Source organism: Asparagus officinalis, chromosome 10 (assembly GCF_001876935.1).
Source record: "Asparagus officinalis chromosome 10, Aspof.V1, whole genome shotgun sequence".
Classification (NCBI taxonomy): domain Eukaryota; kingdom Viridiplantae; phylum Streptophyta; class Magnoliopsida; order Asparagales; family Asparagaceae; genus Asparagus; species Asparagus officinalis.
In genome coordinates, this window is record NC_033803.1 from 56,739,586 (window position 1) to 56,756,645 (window position 17,060).

Genomic DNA, 17,060 nt, shown 5'->3' on the forward strand with positions numbered 1-17,060 from the left:
GTGAGACCCGATTGAGCGAGCGAGTCTCACCAACCTCCTTTGCCAGAACAGACCCATCCAGGGGACCTGAACGTCTGGGTAGAGAATTCACCCTGAGTTGCAAGGAATTGGCGGATAAAAATGTTCGCTGGACGTGGCGCCTCCGGAACCAGCTCTTTCTTCTCAAACAAACCAGGTTTTAACCCCTTGAGTTATTCCCCGATTTGTGTACGAGCCCGTCGACCAAACCCAAGCGACACGTTCTCCTTCTCCTTTATTATGTCGAAGGTCAAACCCCGACGGCAGCTCATATTCAAAAAGTAGGAGAGAGGGTACATCCTCTTCATGTTTGGGAGGAATAAGAAGCGATTATCAGCTCTCCACAGCAGCCTCGAGTCTACCACATATGTGAGATGGTCATCAACTGGTATGCGATCTCCAAGTATGAATGCTGGTTTGGGAAACTGGGCATGACCAACAGGGGTCTCCAAGTCCAAGTCAGTTATCAAAATCCTGAGAGTAGAGCATTGAGGGAATTTAATCATTTCCGCTATTTCCGAATCAGGAAAAGTACACAATGGAATCCTGTTCTGAAGATTGAATAATTCATTCGGGTCAGGTCCACCAATATATCCGAAATGGTGCTCTTGTGAAAGCGGCACGTTTGGGAGAAACACTGCACAATCAAAAGCAGAAGTTAGCAGCTAGAAGCGAGCTATCTACATAAAGACAGAGGCTGAAACACAAAGGGGTTAAAGTCTCGTCCCCAACGCGAAACGCGAAGGTCGAGCCACGCGTCAGAAATTTCCAACGCGAAGGTCGAGCCTCGCGTCAGAATTCTCCAACGCGAGGGTCGAACCTTGTGTTGAACAAGTTGAACGCGAGGGTCGAGACCCATAGGGTATCCCAACCCCGCGTTTTCATTGAACGAGTCGTCTTCCTCGTTATCAAGAACCCATCTAGGGTTTTCAAAGAACTTGCCAAGGCAAGTTATTTCGGTCAGCACTCACCACGACAGGGAGGCCCCTGCGGCGACGATGTCGACGGCAAGGTTCCTGCATGGACAAGAGCACCGCCGGCGTTCTCAGCCGACGGCATGTCGGAAGTTGCTCCAGCAACCTTCTGGGAGTTCAAACCCGTCCTCCGAGGCGCCATTGATGTAGTCGATCGGAGGAAACTCCTTTGAACGAGGGAGACGAAGCTCGTCGGAGATCTCGCCGTAATCAAACGAGAGTTCTCGTTCTTGGAAATAGCCGAAAGTTTTGAAAGTCAAGTGACTTTTGATGTGACCATTCAGGTCTATTTATAACAGCCGCCAAGCTGTTAAGATGGCACGGGATTCTAGGAGTGAATCCCAACCATCTTCAAAACGCGAAGCTCACTATCGCGTTCAATTTCCCAAGTGCAAAGCTCAGGCTAGCGCCACGAAGGACCGAACTTCGTGTTCTGAATCCCAAACGCGAAGGTCACTTCAGCGTTATAATTCTTCTAAATGAAGAATCTACATTTGTGTCGTCAAATACAATACTTTTTTCCTCAAAGTCATGAGCCCTCCCAACAGAGTGTTAGCCAAAACCTCTGTATCTCTTTAGCAGAATTTAAATTCTCATTGGGTTAATACTACACCCCAGAATCCACTTATCAATTCTCATTAATAGAATGATAAGTCCTCATTGGGTTAATACTACACCCCAGAATCCACTTATCAATTCTCATTAATAGAATGATAAGTCTCCAAATCATTGTCAATTTATTAGCTCTCCTCAGCAGAGCAATAAATAACCTGTTTTCAGCGGGTTAACAAAATTCCCCAAGACCTTGTTCAAATCACAAGTATCACAATTCATCGCTCCGATGGTAAAACACTTAGCAGTTCTCCCCAGTGAGACACTATAATATCATTCCCCCATAGTTGTCACGTTAAAATTACACCTCTGACAAAATCAACTTATCGATTCTCATCAATAGAAGCGATAAGTCCTCAAAATTGCCCTGATCGCAATATTCCAGTTGTCACGTTAAAATTACACCTCTGACAAAATCAACTTATCGCTTCTCGTCAATAGAACGATAAGTCCTCAAAATTGCCCAGACCGCAATAATCCCCCTGCCAAGTTGAAACTACACCTCTGGCACTTATAGATTTCTTTCAGTGTTCAACGCAAGAAATAACACAGGAAGAAATCTACTAGTCAACCCCGTAATGGGAATATTCATCCTCAGCAGTTTAAAACTTTCTAGAGCTATCCTAAACGATAATAAAGAGAGTTGTCTGCACCAGAACCAGTGTGGAGATCTATTCTAAGTCAGGAATACACCTCAGGCATTTCTCGTGACTTGTATTTAAAATCAAAACATAATAAATGCAAGAAACAATGAGAAGTCAATATCACTTTTTATTCAGAAACCAAAAAGAAGTGATACAAAGCTGTTCTTAAGCAAAAGAATAGTACAAGTTCAAGTCAAAAGAAGCAAGTTGAGCTTTAGCATCAGAGAGCTTCTCCTCATGATTAGCTCGCACAACGGCTTTAGTTTTTCTCCGCAGCTCATCCTCACTGGGTGCCACTTCAGCAGCTGCCTCCTTCTTCGCTCTTTCAAGAGCCTGAGCTTCCTTACGGTAGTTCAAAAGAGTGTCTGCGTTCTTGGCCCCAAGGGTGTTAACAACGGCTTCTTCGCGAGAAAGCTCGGCTTTCAACCTTAACACCTCCGCCTCAGCTTCGACAAGTTTCGTGCGAATGAGGTCCAAAGAAGTAGTTGAGAGTTCCAGTTCTTTTTGTCTCAGATCACTCTGTTCCCGCAACTGCGTAACTTGAAGCTCTTTTTCAGCCAGGCCTCACTCAATTGCCTCACGGCGAGTCACTTCCTCAACCTGGAAGTCAGCAAAAGTAGACACGATCTGTGTCTGAATGTCTTCGTGGCTGAGGGCTTCCAAATGTTTGAGCTGGGCTTCCAAGTGGGAAATAGCTTCCGAACAACGTTCAAAGCAATGGGCATTACCCACACTCTTGATCCCATTTAAGCCCGCTTCTAAGAGATACTTAAGAGAATCAAAGCGGCCTCGACCAGCTGTGACAACCTCAATTACCTTCTTCACGAGACTGTTCAAGTAGCTCAAGGAAATACGGAGGAAGTCAGGAGCATCCGCTGGACTAGAAAAAGCAATAGAGGACGACTCGACGACCCCAGAAGTGGACGCGCCAAAATATGGATTGACAAGTGATTTGGGTGTAGAAGTCGCAGAGGCAACTGAAACATTCAATTGCGAAGGGCTTGAAGTCAAAGCCATCATTGCCCTCGCCGGAGATTCGCTTGGTCCGGCTTCTGTGGGCGCAAGCGAGATCTTCATCAATGCTGTAGATGAAGTAGCTACGGTGGATGAGTCAGGCAGGGGTTGCTCTTGCATAGAAGCTGGCACCTGCACGAGCTGCTGTTCCGGTGGAGGAGTTGCGGTAGTAGTTTCAGGTAACGCTACAGGTTCTTGCCCCGAAGCAGTAGCAGCAGTGGTCCCTAGCGTAGGTGAACCTGCACGAAAAAATGGTCGGAACGCGGAGAAAGCATGTGGAAGAAGTCGAAACAAACCAAGCTTACCGGTAAGATAGAAAGGAGTATAACCAGATGCTTTATCAGATGGGACCTTGGGAGCGTCATCATCAAAGGTGGTGACATCATCTATGGAATCATGCTCTTCGTCATCTTCACCACCACCTGACATGTTGCCAACATCAGCATCCTCATTGCCTCTGTCTCCGTCAGCTGCATCACCAGTTAGGGAGTCGTCATAATCAACATGCTCCTCATCATCCTGAGCCGCGGAAGGTTCCGGAAGATCTATTCCAGTAGCTGGTTTATTCATGAGTCCTGTTGTAGGACTAGGAATTGAATCATGAGTCTGTGACATTAAGGCTGAAGGAGAAGGGAATGGATTCTCTTCAAGACCCCCTGGTTCCAATACAGGAGACCTAGGAAGATCCATCACCGGAGCAGACTCTGCATCTGCAGCCATTAATTCATCTTCTTCGTCCTCAGGAGGATGATAAGAAGAACCTTCGCCCGACAGAGCTGGACCATGAGAGGCCAGCCACAGATGATTCCTGTGGTTCGTCATCTTTAGCAGCTTTAATGGACTCAGCCATCAACTTGGATTTTTGTTGGCCTTTGGGGAGAGAATCCACCAGCAGTTTCCGACGGATCTGCTTATCATACTGGCCGGCTTCATCAGCAGAAAGTTTTCTTTTCCCCGCTGCTCTTGTCATGGGAGGATCAACCACTCGTTGCTCTTCCCCAGGAGCAGGCTCAGCTGTCTGTTCCTCTTCTTGTCCATCAGATCGATTCTCGATGGACAGAAACTCATCGATCCCTTTCAAACAGGATGTCTTGGACCCCTTCCTTAAATTATACATATGCCTAATGTCTTTCAGGCAAGATGTATTCAAGTTATAGTTGGGAGTCTGAGAAGCAGCGTAATACCAATTGCAGAAGCTGATGGAGGTATAGGAGTTAGCAGTTTTGTGGGGAAGCTTGAAGACGGCTTTGGTACAACCTGCCACAGAATAATACCAAGCCCTGGCTCCTTCATATAAATTGCCTATGACTGAAAGTTGAGGACGAGGGTTCCCGACATACAACTGATCATACCCAAATTGGCGAGCAAACCTATAGGGTTGGTAAGGCTCGACGAAACAGTTGACGCCTTGCCGAAAGATCAGATAGCCTGGCCTGATGGATAGAAGCCAGTGGAAAACACCCCCGCTCAGCTGAGTGAATCCATTAGGACCTGCCGTATCCTGATATTCTGCTCCATAGATGCCGCCCTCAAAATCAGGGAAACAGCGGTAGATGTGGAAATGGGTGTCTCGCGCTAAGATTTGGCGAATTTTAACCATGTACCCCCCTTCCCACTTCGCAGACTCTAGTCGCTGCACAAATGGGATGAATGAATCTCCCCGGGGAGAGGCTGCACTCATCAAAGGAGGACAGTGAAGCACGTACCAAGCCATCAAATAGGCATATGGCATTGGTACCCTGGGATTGGGAGTTTTGAAAGTCTTGTGACCCTCAGACTCCACCTCTGTAACACCAACAAAGTCAGAGGCCAACTCCCGCAGTCCATACTGTAAGCAACCCACCATGGCACTGAGGAGGCTCACAGGTCTCCCATGTGCTAAGAGAACAGCTGGGTAGACCACCTCAATAGCGAGGGCATCGACCGGCCTGGTAGGAACGACGCAACGCTTGAGCCATAGCATCAAGAATCCAGCCAGCAACGCCGCGTCGGAAATTGGAATCAGAGCTTGATAATGGAAGCTTTCAAACTCTGTATGAGCCGGGAAAACATCCTCCTTGGCCTCATTGGTGTAATGGGAGGTAGCGTCGTCAATGCGAGCCTGAACCTCTTCCAAAGTACTGACAGGCAATCGGGTCACATAGCCTCCTTTAATGGTCAAGTTCCGGAATAAATATTCCGCCCAAGACACTTGTTTGATGCCGCTTCCGCGAGCCCCCGTCAGCTGCATGCAGATATGGAAGTGACACATCACTTCCCAGAGAGTGGCGTAAATTTCTGGGCTGGTCTTCTTCAAAAGTTTGAGTTCCGCAGATCCCGGAACAAATTCTTCGTATGGTAAATCCCCGAGAATAAGACCTGAGACTTCGTGCATCTCGTGAAGAGCGAAGCCTAGCTCCCCCACAGGGGTGAAGAAAGTGCAAGTCTCGGGACTATACTTCTCCAATATAGAGAAGAAGTGAAAGTGGCTCTGAATAATCCCAAACTTAGTAGCCCGCACTGAAACCAGTAATCCAGCTTGGGCAAGAGGGGTTTCCAATTCCTCCAGAACAAACTTGGTCATCTGGGCCCACCACCCTGTCACTGGAGAATGAACCCAACCAGGAGCTCTAAATCCTTGTGCGGGGAATTCTCCTTTCTTTTCCAAAAATCTCTTAACAAAGGTCTTCGCCGGGCTGGGTGCTTCGCCAAGAGGATACTCCTTAGCAAATAAACTCGGTCGCAAAGCTGTCACCTGCCGGTTATAACCAACTGTGCGGACCCCGTGAAAAGTCAAAGTCCCGAGAGCAACCCCATCTTGATCCTTAACCAGGGGCCAATCCATATGCCTTGGGACAGAAGCACATTGGAAATAAGATATGGGGAACATCCTCTCCATATTGGGCAAGAAAAGGTTGAGGTCCCTAACTTTCCGCAACCACTTATAATCCCCATCATAAGCAGTACTTGCGTCAAAGTTAACAAAATCCCCGAAAAGATATCCAGGTTTGACTATTGGTTTACGGCTTGGGCTTTCAAGTCGGGCGTCCGTAACCAATGTCCTAAGAGTGTCGGAAGAAGCTTGGGTAATTATTTCTACGCGACTCTTCTCCCTAATTCGGAAAACGGGGAGTTCTTGGCGTGAGCTGAAGGCCATGTTCATGTCCGCACCACCTACATGCCCAAAATGGTGGCGAAAAAGAAGAGGTTCACTGGTATGGCGCACTGCAAAAGGAAGAAGAGAGTTAGACAACTCAAAAGCAAGATTCAGACGCGAGGGTCGAACCCCACGTCAGATAAGTTCAGACGCGAGGGTCGAACCCCGTGTCAGATAAGTTCAGACGCGAAGGTCGAACCCCGCGTCAGATAATTTCAGACGCGCAGGTCGACCCCCGCGTCAAAAATTTGAAACGCGAAGGTTGAACCCCGCGTTAGAAATACCAAACGACGGAGTCCAGCCCCGCGTTATTGAAACGAGTTTCCTCGTTGATCTCAAGATCAGAACTTGCCGAAGCAAGTTTAATGGCCACGGAGGTCATACTCACCACCAATCAAAGGAAGCTGGGGCGGCACATCCGCCTGAGCAGCAGCGCCGTCGGCCGACGCTGACGATGCCGACCCTCGAGCAGCAGCGGCATCGGATTTAGAAGCGACTGATTTCTTGGGTGCCATTAAATCTCGTCGGAGGAGATGAGCAGTGTTCGTCGGAGATGAGAACGAAATTTTTTTTCGTTAAAGTTTTAAGAAGAGTAGAATGACTCTTGATTTGACCTCTAGCGGTCTATTTATAGACAGCTATGAGCTGTCAAATCGTAACGGACGGGATTCGAGGCCATCAGCCCGCCCAAACTCGACCCTCGCGTTCGAGTTGTTTGAGCTTCCAAACGCGATGTTCACCTACGCGTTCAACTTCTCCAACTCGAGGCTCACCCACGCGTTCCAATCCTCAAAGGCAGAAATTATCTCTGTGTTTGGACCGCTATGATAGCAGCTTCTTGACTACCAAGGCTACGACATAGCCCCAGATGAATAAAAGAAGAGCTAACAACAATCGTCAAGGCGACCAAAGCCGAGAAGAAACAAACGACTCCACTGGGGAGTCTATTGGAGGAGTACAGATAGATTACAACCGACAATGGCGAAATCATCTGGCTCGATCAGACGGAAGGAGCAATCAATCCACTAAATTTTGGGATCCAAAATATTCCGAAAATTCGTCCCAGTCAACCGCGAACTTTCAAAAATTTTGGAGGGGGTTCTGTAGGCTGTCTAAAAATCACAATGAATAGCTGACCCCTATCAAGCTCCGACAAGGGAAGTCACAATCAGACGACTTTCTAATCACTGCATCCGCAACTCCACAATCGCCACAAACATGACCTCATTTCTGAGATGATTGATCTTAATGGCTGCGACAACAGCACGACTAATATTATATTAGCAATTATTGGAGATGCTGATGAGCAGTGTAATGATTTTAAAAATAAAAGGTTGGACTTAGTTGGTGAGTTGCTTGGTAGAGAGCTGTGGGCAAATATTCATCTTCAAAACACTATGGATGTTGATTCCCGTCAAGCTCTCAAAAACGAAAGCTATAATCAAATAGCTTTCGCGCCGACAATCGAAAGTTGGTGAGTTGCTTGGTAGAGAGCTGTGGGCAAATATCCATCTAAAGACACTATGGATGTTGATTCCCGTCAAGTTCCTACAACGAAAGCTACAATCAAATAGCTTTCGCGCCGACAATCGAAAGAACGCTTCACAGAAGAAGTTACAAGTCAAAAAGCTCCTTCTGAAACGCGGATGTCATCCCCACGTTACAACTTGGGAAGTGCAGGCCACCCCCGCGTCTCCAAGATACAAGCTGAACGTGAGCGACCCTCGCGTTCGTAGGGGTCCAACCAACACCGACCCCCGCGTTTCCAAGCAGGCAACAAGCCAAAACGTGAGCGACCCTCGTGTTCAACGATGTCCAGTTAACACCCAACCTCGCGTCTCAATTCTAAGAGGCGAAGTTGGGTGCTAAACGCCAGATTGGACGTTTGACTCGTTCAAACACGAGTTGAACGGTTTCAGAACTGTTTATCCCACGATCTGAGGGATTTTCGCCCACGTAGGAGCGGATATAGGGGTCAGTTACAACCTCCTATCCCCCTATAAAAACTCAACAAACTCAACTGAGTTAGAGGTTCGATTTTCTTGGCTCAGATCGACCACAAGAGACTGGCGGAAGGTTGGATTTTTGGCATCTGAACCACACAGGTTGGATTCTAAAGATCTAAACCGTACAGGTTAGAGATTTTCAGTTCTAAAACAGAAGAGTTAGCAAAGATCGGATTTGGAAGATCTCAACCACTCAGGTTTTGGCGATTCAACAGCAGTAGCGAAATCCTTGGAGATAGGATTTTTGAATCACACTCAGAAGATCAAATCTGGGAGGATTCTTCTACAACAGAATAACAGCTTGATCATTAACCGAATTTTCGGTTCTAACAACTCTATTCACAGAGTTCTAACTCGTTCAGAGTTCTTAAACTCATTCAGAGTTAAACATCAACTTTTCCACAGAAGTTCATCATTCCCACGAGATAAGAGACGGTCGGATCGTCAACGGAGAGCAAATTCGACGCGAGCAATCGAAGGAGGCATTCCATCGCTACCGAGAAGAACCTAGTTTTAAACAAAGGAGAGAATCAAACTCGTTCTCTTCTCTTTTGTAATCAAGTTGTAATCGGAATCAAAGAAATATAAATCAATTTTCTTTATTCTTTTCATTGCAATTTTTCCTACAAACACTCTAAAACAGTTAGCAGCTACTTTATTAGGTATTCTGAACGTTTAAGGAGCTACGAGTTTTATGATCTCACACTCATAAATATTTTTTGAGATGGGTACAATAATATTCTTTGAGGATGTTGAGTTTGGGGGGAGAAATAAGCTTAGAGATATTGCTTTTGAGGAGGAATTGGCTTTAGATCCAATCCATACAGTTACTTTTGATAATATTCAGGTTCCTATACCTGTTGTTTCTCAAGAAGTAAATCCAAAACCTCAAGATGACAATGTTGAACAACTCCCTATTCCAGAAGAACAAATCAACAACCTCAAGAACCAGTGCCATTAAGGAGATCCATGAGAGAAAGGAGAAATACTATTCTGGATGATTATATTGTATTTCTCCAAGAACACGAAGATAATAATGAAATATTGGAAGATGATCCAATCAACTTCCTTCAGGTTATGAAAAGTTCTAACTCTCAACAGTGGATTGATACCATGAATGAAGAGTACAACTCTATGTAAAACAATAATATTTGGGAACTTGTGCTATTACCAGAAGGTGCAAAACCAATTAGTTGTAAATAGATTTTTAAAACCAAGTGGGATGCAAACCAAAACATGGAGAGGTATAAGGCACGTCTTGTATCTAAAGGCTTTACTCAAAAGGAAGACATTGATTATACAGAGACTTTCTCTCCGGTTTTATCAAAAGACTCTTTTAGAACAATCATGGCGTTTGTTGCTCTATTTGATCTTGAGTTATATCAGATGGATGTTAAGACTGTATTTCTTAATGGCAACATTGATGAGATGATTTATATGGTGCAACCAAAAACTTTTGTGTCAGGAGACCCGAAGAATATGGTTTGTAAATTAAGGAAATCCATCTATGGACTCAAGCAAGCTCCTTGTCTATGGTATTACAAGTTTTAACAAATAATTATCTCGTTTGGTTTTGAGATGAACATTGTTGATGACTGTGTATATCACAAGTTCAGTGGGAGTAAGTATATTTTTTGGTACTGTATGTCGATGACATATTGCTTGCCACTAATGATATAGGCATGTTGTACGAAACCAAGAGATTTCTATCAGAGAATTTTAATATGAAAGATCGTGGGGATGCCTCTTTTATATTAGGAATCTAGATACATCGAGATCGTTCTCGAGGTATACTTGGATTATCATAAAATGGCTATATTGATAAAGTATTTAAAAGATTTGGCATGCAAGATTGCAGACCAGGAAACACCCTTGTTACTAAAGGAGATAATTTCTGTCTCAGATGGGTGTGGTATTTTTTAAGGATATCATGATTTAGTGGGAGTTTATGATTATGGTGCTTTATGTTAGGTTGACTTGTTTGATCAGAATAAAGTTTTCAGTTCATACACTCTGGTACATTATGTTGATGCTGACCTTGCTAAAGTTTAAGGTAGGACCAGTTGAAAATAGACAACATGTATTGACCATGTTACATACAATTTTCATGCTGCACATCCATAATTGATCTATGTCGTTTGATTGTATTAGTATATATGACCATTGATGGGTCGAGTCATGATAAATGTGATGAAGACCACCTTGATCCTATATTGATATACTCAATGGATGAGATTGTTTAAAAATACCCTTTTCAGAGATAGCAATTTTTGAGCTTATAAGGTTATACACACTTTAAGGAATCATATGGTGCCCAAGCGGGAGATTGTTGGATTTAAATCTAATTAATTTATGGGCACATATGTTTATCAGTATATATTGCTAACCTTAAGGATAACCCATATAAAATGATCAATCAATTTGGGTTAATGGATATTTGAATATATCATGGGTTAAATGTGTAGATACCAAGTTGTATTTATAATTTGATGAGGGACCAAATTATAAATGTACAACACCTATATATGTATGAGGTTATGGTCCCTAATGTAGGTTAACGTACTCAATTCTCCTATTCCCATCTAAAGAGATACTAAGGAGAAACCCTAAGATTAGAAGATCATCAAAACCCTAATTCAGATCCAAACAATGGATTCATGTATAGCTTCTGTTCTTATTAATGTTTAATCTATATGATTTAATCATAATTAAGTACAACATTAATATCTCAATTGTTAATACGTGAAACTATCTAAAGCAAATTAAAATAAAAGTCTGGGAAAGACACATCCTTTCATCTCTAATCATTGTCAAAAAGTAGACTCGAGCTACCCCCTCTCCTAATCTTGGAAAGCCTGAAATATAAAAAATCATATAATTAAGAAATATTAATTAAGCAAATATTATCTTATTAAGTAAAAATCATATTTTTTTCTAGTGCAAGTATTCAATCATAAAAGTATATAAGAGATTTTACAAAAATAATTACCTAGTGTAGCACATGTTCTCAAGTTTGAGGAGTCAATGATGTCACGCCCCCAAACTACAGTGAAAATTCATAAACACGGGTTACGCAACAGCAGCGACCCATGGACAAGATAAGTCCTGTGCACGAGTCAAGCCTGACACTTATATCACGTACCTTAACTCAAAACATACACATAAACCTGCTAAAGATAGTAGTTCAAAACAAATGATACATATATACTTATAATCGTTACTTACATTCCACAACCTTACTGTTAAAAATGTTTACAACTCAAAACATTCTTTTTACTGAACATTTCACCACTGGAGTCGAGTTTCCAAATAAGCACTTCTTAATCATGCCTACAACCAAAAGTTTTGAATTATCATATTTCTATCTCGGATCTGAAAAATTGAAAAACAACGGGTGAGCTAAAGCTCAGTGAGAATATCTCCCACTAAAGATCCTAAATATTTAACAAAATAATAATGATTCCCAGAAACAGTGAATTATAAACTTGGCATGGAATATCTCAGAAAAATAGCAAAATATGGTCCAAGAATAACATATTATTGCTATATTCAAGAAAGAAAGTGCAAGTTAATTATATCATAACGTATTCCAGAATCGTGGTAACATATTCCAAAATCAAACTCTTTTTTTTGAAACAAGTGATTACTAAGAAAGAAAACAAACTATTAAATTTGTGAAAAGCCAAAATTTCATTATTTCTTCGAATTCACGCTCAAATCTCAAAATCACAAATCTTGATGAGAACATTTATGAAATGCAAGAATCACCTCATAAGTTACACTAATGTGAATTATAGCCCAGTAGCATGAGAATGCCAAAAGGCATCACATAACACATAGTTCCTGGGAACATAATGCACCTAACTCTGCTATAGGCTGCCAGCCACATCACAAATGCCCAAAAAGGGCCACATCACAAAAGCCAAAAAGGCCACATAAAGGTGCATTCAAACCATATGACAGACACAAACACATCACTCCACAGTGGACTTTCTAAGGGTTTCAAAACATCAAAAATTACTTGTTAAATAGCTTTATTTCGGAAACACGTCTTTTGTCAACTCATTTGATTTCAAAACACATCACTTATCAATTTTCTTGTTTCCAAAACCACATCACTCGTCAAATCATTTTATTTAAAAATGCATCATTTGCACCAAAAGTATTATTAGTATGTTCACTTACCAAAATTATAAATACTTTAAATCGGGTGGAAATGCTAAGTCGCAGAAAATCTTTGAATAAAAAAACTGTTATGACACCTTCAAATTATTAATTTTTCTTCAAAAGCTTTTAAATAAGTATTATTCACAATTAATTGAGTTCGCGTGAAACCAAAACCGCTTATCACATTTTATGTGAAGTCTAATTTACTTTTAAATACTTTGTATGAAATCAAATCATATTATATGTTATGTCATAATAAAATAGATCAGATCACATTTAACTTTTTATATACAAGAAAAATAATAGATTATTTATTTTTTGAGCACAAAATCAAATCAAATATAGCATTCATGCAAATTTCATATTATTAAAAAATACTAGTAAGAAATAAACTCACCTCCAATGATGCTTTCTCAAAACACAACTTTCCAACCTAAACCTATAAGACTAACATTAATTAAGTACATATTATAGGATAATTACTACAAAACTCAAAATCAATCATGTTCATGTATACTCAAATAATAATTATCTATAAATAAGGTACACATAGGCTTCTTCTCTAATTTTAGCAATTTACCCAGGGTAATTCCTAACTAAGTCTGAATTTTCTGGGTCTAGTTGCAGTTTATTGAACAACATAGTCCTCATGAATATTTCTATTCCTTTTTATCTTTGGACCTATATATAAACTAAAAATCCTTTAAAGGTCCAAAAGAAAATTTATTATTTTAGTTTCTTATTCTCTCTTCTCTATCTTTTCTTCCCCCTTCCTCTTATTCTCATTATTTTTTTCTACTTTCCTTCTTCTTCTTCTCCTCCTCTCTCTCTCTCTCTCCCTCTCTCCCTCCCCCATTCCTCCACGGCCAGTCGGCGCCGCCGTCGGAGTGATCTCCTGAGGCAAGGCTCCCCGACGATTGGGTCGATGACGACCCTCGCCAGCAGTCAGGTATGTTTTTTTATCAAATCCTAAAAAAAAAATCAAAGAAGAATCTTGAGAAGAAAGATGATACCTCTTATTTGGAATTTCTCTTCTTTCCACCTAATCTTCTTCCACTCCTTCTTCTTCTCTTCTACTTCTATTTTTTTTAACCCTAATTTCTCCCCCCACTTTCCACCCCTTTTAAACTGTCGGAAGGCGGTAACAAAATTTTACCGACATAGTGAGGCGGTGAGGAAAGTGTGATTTTTTTGGGTTGTTACAAATGAAGTATTAGATTGTTACCTAAAAAAATTCATGCATAGCTTTCACTTATGACTCTAAGTCAGACATCATTTGTTGTTGGTGATATTATTGCTGCTCCTGCTCATCTAAGCATTATTGAAGCATCTGGTTTTTTCTCTTTTCTTCTATAATCCATGCTTCTAGATCAGATCAACTAGGGAGCGGTCCTCTCAAATTTTTCAAAGTTGTCCCCCTATCAAATATAGTGATATGACCATGAGATTGCTTCCCCTAAATTTTCTCAATTATCTCAATGTCTGAAAGCGAAGGGTTTGCTTGTTTGACATGGTCGCATTTAGTATGAACTTTTGACATTGGACTCTCATATAAGGTGTAATTGTGCAAGTATTTGAACTCAATAACTTTCCTTTGCAAACTGATTGTTCTGTGCAAGTATATGAACTTAATAATCATTCTATAAAACATTTGTTTTTTACGTACCGCAAGAAGATTTTCAAACTTTCAATTTTCTTTTCTTTTTTTATCTTCAACTATCTACCATACATATAAGAATGCTCATAAACCAGGTTCCAGTACTAAACTACCCTCGCTATCAAATGCATGATTATCTACAATAGAATTATATAGTAAATAAATAATTTGAAAGGGAATAAGATGACCATGATTATATACAGTTTCAAAGTTATACAGTTTCAAAGTTGCATATAAAGATTTATGAACTAAGAAATATTATCATTAATAGAAAATTATATCAAAGTACTGGCTCTGCTTGACTCTCATCTTCTACAAAATAACATAAAGACGTAAATGGTTTAATTAAATACTTTGAATTAGCACTAGGCTTAGAAAGACACACCTACCATTTATGTATCACATCCAAAGTTATCTGATTAACATATAATAATAGATATATTCACCTTTTGTTAGATGCTCTTGAAGCCGTTGTGTGCATGAATATACTTCAACAGGCACGCACATAACACAATGAAGACAAAAGTCAGGTAAATCTTCCAAATCAAATAGAAAGAACATAATGCAACATATTGTCCAAAACTAAATGAGTAGAAAACAATTCTAAATAAGGATTTGCATTACTGTGCTGTCAGAGCATCTTCTTTGAAGGATGAGTACATATTTTTGCATATTAAGATTAACTCCGTAAGAAAAAACTTTGGCAATTTACACATGCTTATATTTTTTTATGTCATCATACCGGTGTCTAGATCCAACTTCAATATATGCGTTCATTCTGTTTGTTTGATTGGCTTCTATTATGTGATCAACCATTTGAGATGTCTTACGAACCTAAGGTTTTTTATATTTTCCTGCAGAAAAAAGAAACAATTTTCAACATATAAACGACGAAGTCTAGAATCGTGAGAAGAATAATAATGGAGTATAGAGAGGATAAATTTTGGTAGAAAGAATCCTAGACGCACCAGAACAGTAAGCGAAACAGCAAAATGAAGTCTCATGCTTGATTTGGTTAAAAAAAATAAGGTAGAACAGAAAAAGTAAAAGGCAGGGAAAAAAGTCATTCCTGTTATTAGCACATGAGTATAACTTTCTAGGAAGATCTTACTGAATGAATACTTCACAAAATTTTTATACGTCATAAAGTCTTCCTCTGATCAATTTTATAATTGAAATAATTGAAATGAAGAGTTGAATCAAAGCTCACCTAGTTCTTGACAAAGGTTATTAAGAAACTAGTGTGCTATGTCAACCAGCTCGGGCAAACTTCTTCATTTTTTTTAATAAAGTTAAGGGTTAAATTAAAGGACTCAGAACAACTTCTTATAAGGGGAAAAAACATTCTACACATCGGAACATCCTTCATTCTGGATCCCTGCTACAGATTGCACATTGCCCCAACAGTACTTTATGAAATTAGTAGCTGCTATGGTGTTCACTCACCCAAGATACGGATATTGGCAAAATGATACGATAAGAGTCTTAAGCGAAACAAGCTCAACCTTTTGGCCGACTCCCACAGTCATCTCTCGGCCTTAGGGGAAAGAAAGCCCTAATCAACTCTCAAGAGTTCAAGGCACAATGACACCTTAGTCGGATAATAAGTCATTGGCTCTTTATCAATGTAAGCCCAAAGCCCAACATATGGTCGAATTCTACAGTACAACTCGACCATCATGGCTAAATTGCAAGACATTGATACCTTATCAGGGATAAACCCAAGACACAATTACAGAGGCCTCAGCCCTACTGACTCATTAAGCCGACACTCTGGTGTCGACACAAGAGGTGATGCTAGCCGGTAGGAGATATCCTGACCTCCCAGACAAGTTGACATCTTTATATCGACCCGAGAGATGGTTATTAGCTGAGATAAGATGATATTTCAACTAGTCGGACAGGCTGACACTCCTAAGTCGATGCGAAAGGTGGTGTTGGTCGACCCTATTATCGAGGATGACCCTATTTAGGACACTCGATCACTCACTGGGCATTTCTCAGAAACGAATGGAGGGACATTCCCTACTGTCGACTAAGTTGAGAACTCGGCCCCAGCCTCAAGCCTCTCCCCCAGAGCACATGTCGACATTTCAGTCCACCTTGGACAAGCCTTATTGTAAGGACCGTGAAATTTTGATACTAGTTAAAATAATTTTTTGGTATTTTAAAATATTTAATTATGATTTTTAAAAGAGTATTTGTATTTTTCTTGAATTTTTATAATTTTCTATGATTTAAAGTCTAAGTTTTATATTTATTTAAATGATATTAATATTTATAAATTTATTTTATGTGGTGAAAATTTATGGAAATTATCTGTTACGTTATCGGTATTATTACGTATCACTTTGAATAATACGTTGTATTATTTTTTATTATCACGTATATTTTTATATAATACGTTGTATTATTAATTACGTATTATTTGTATAATTTACTGTATTATTTCTACTGTTACATATTATCTGTCGTATTAGTATAACGAATACGTTTTACTGTGTATATAATTATCCCATAATTATTGGATTTTAAATGTAAGTAATTATATTTTATTTATCAATTATTTTCTGTTTAATTGTACAATATGGGTATATTTTGACTATTTTGTTTTAACTGTTGTAATAGCATAACATGTACGTTTTTAATTGTAGATAATTATTATATAATTAGTCTAATTTTTAAGTACCCGTAACTATTTTATTTTAATTATTTTTGTTATATAAATACCAAACCCTCTCGCGTTTTCATTTTATGTAGCCACCACCCTTCCCTTATTTCTCTCCACATTTTATTCCCTAAATATTTCCTAACTTTCCCTTAACCCCAATC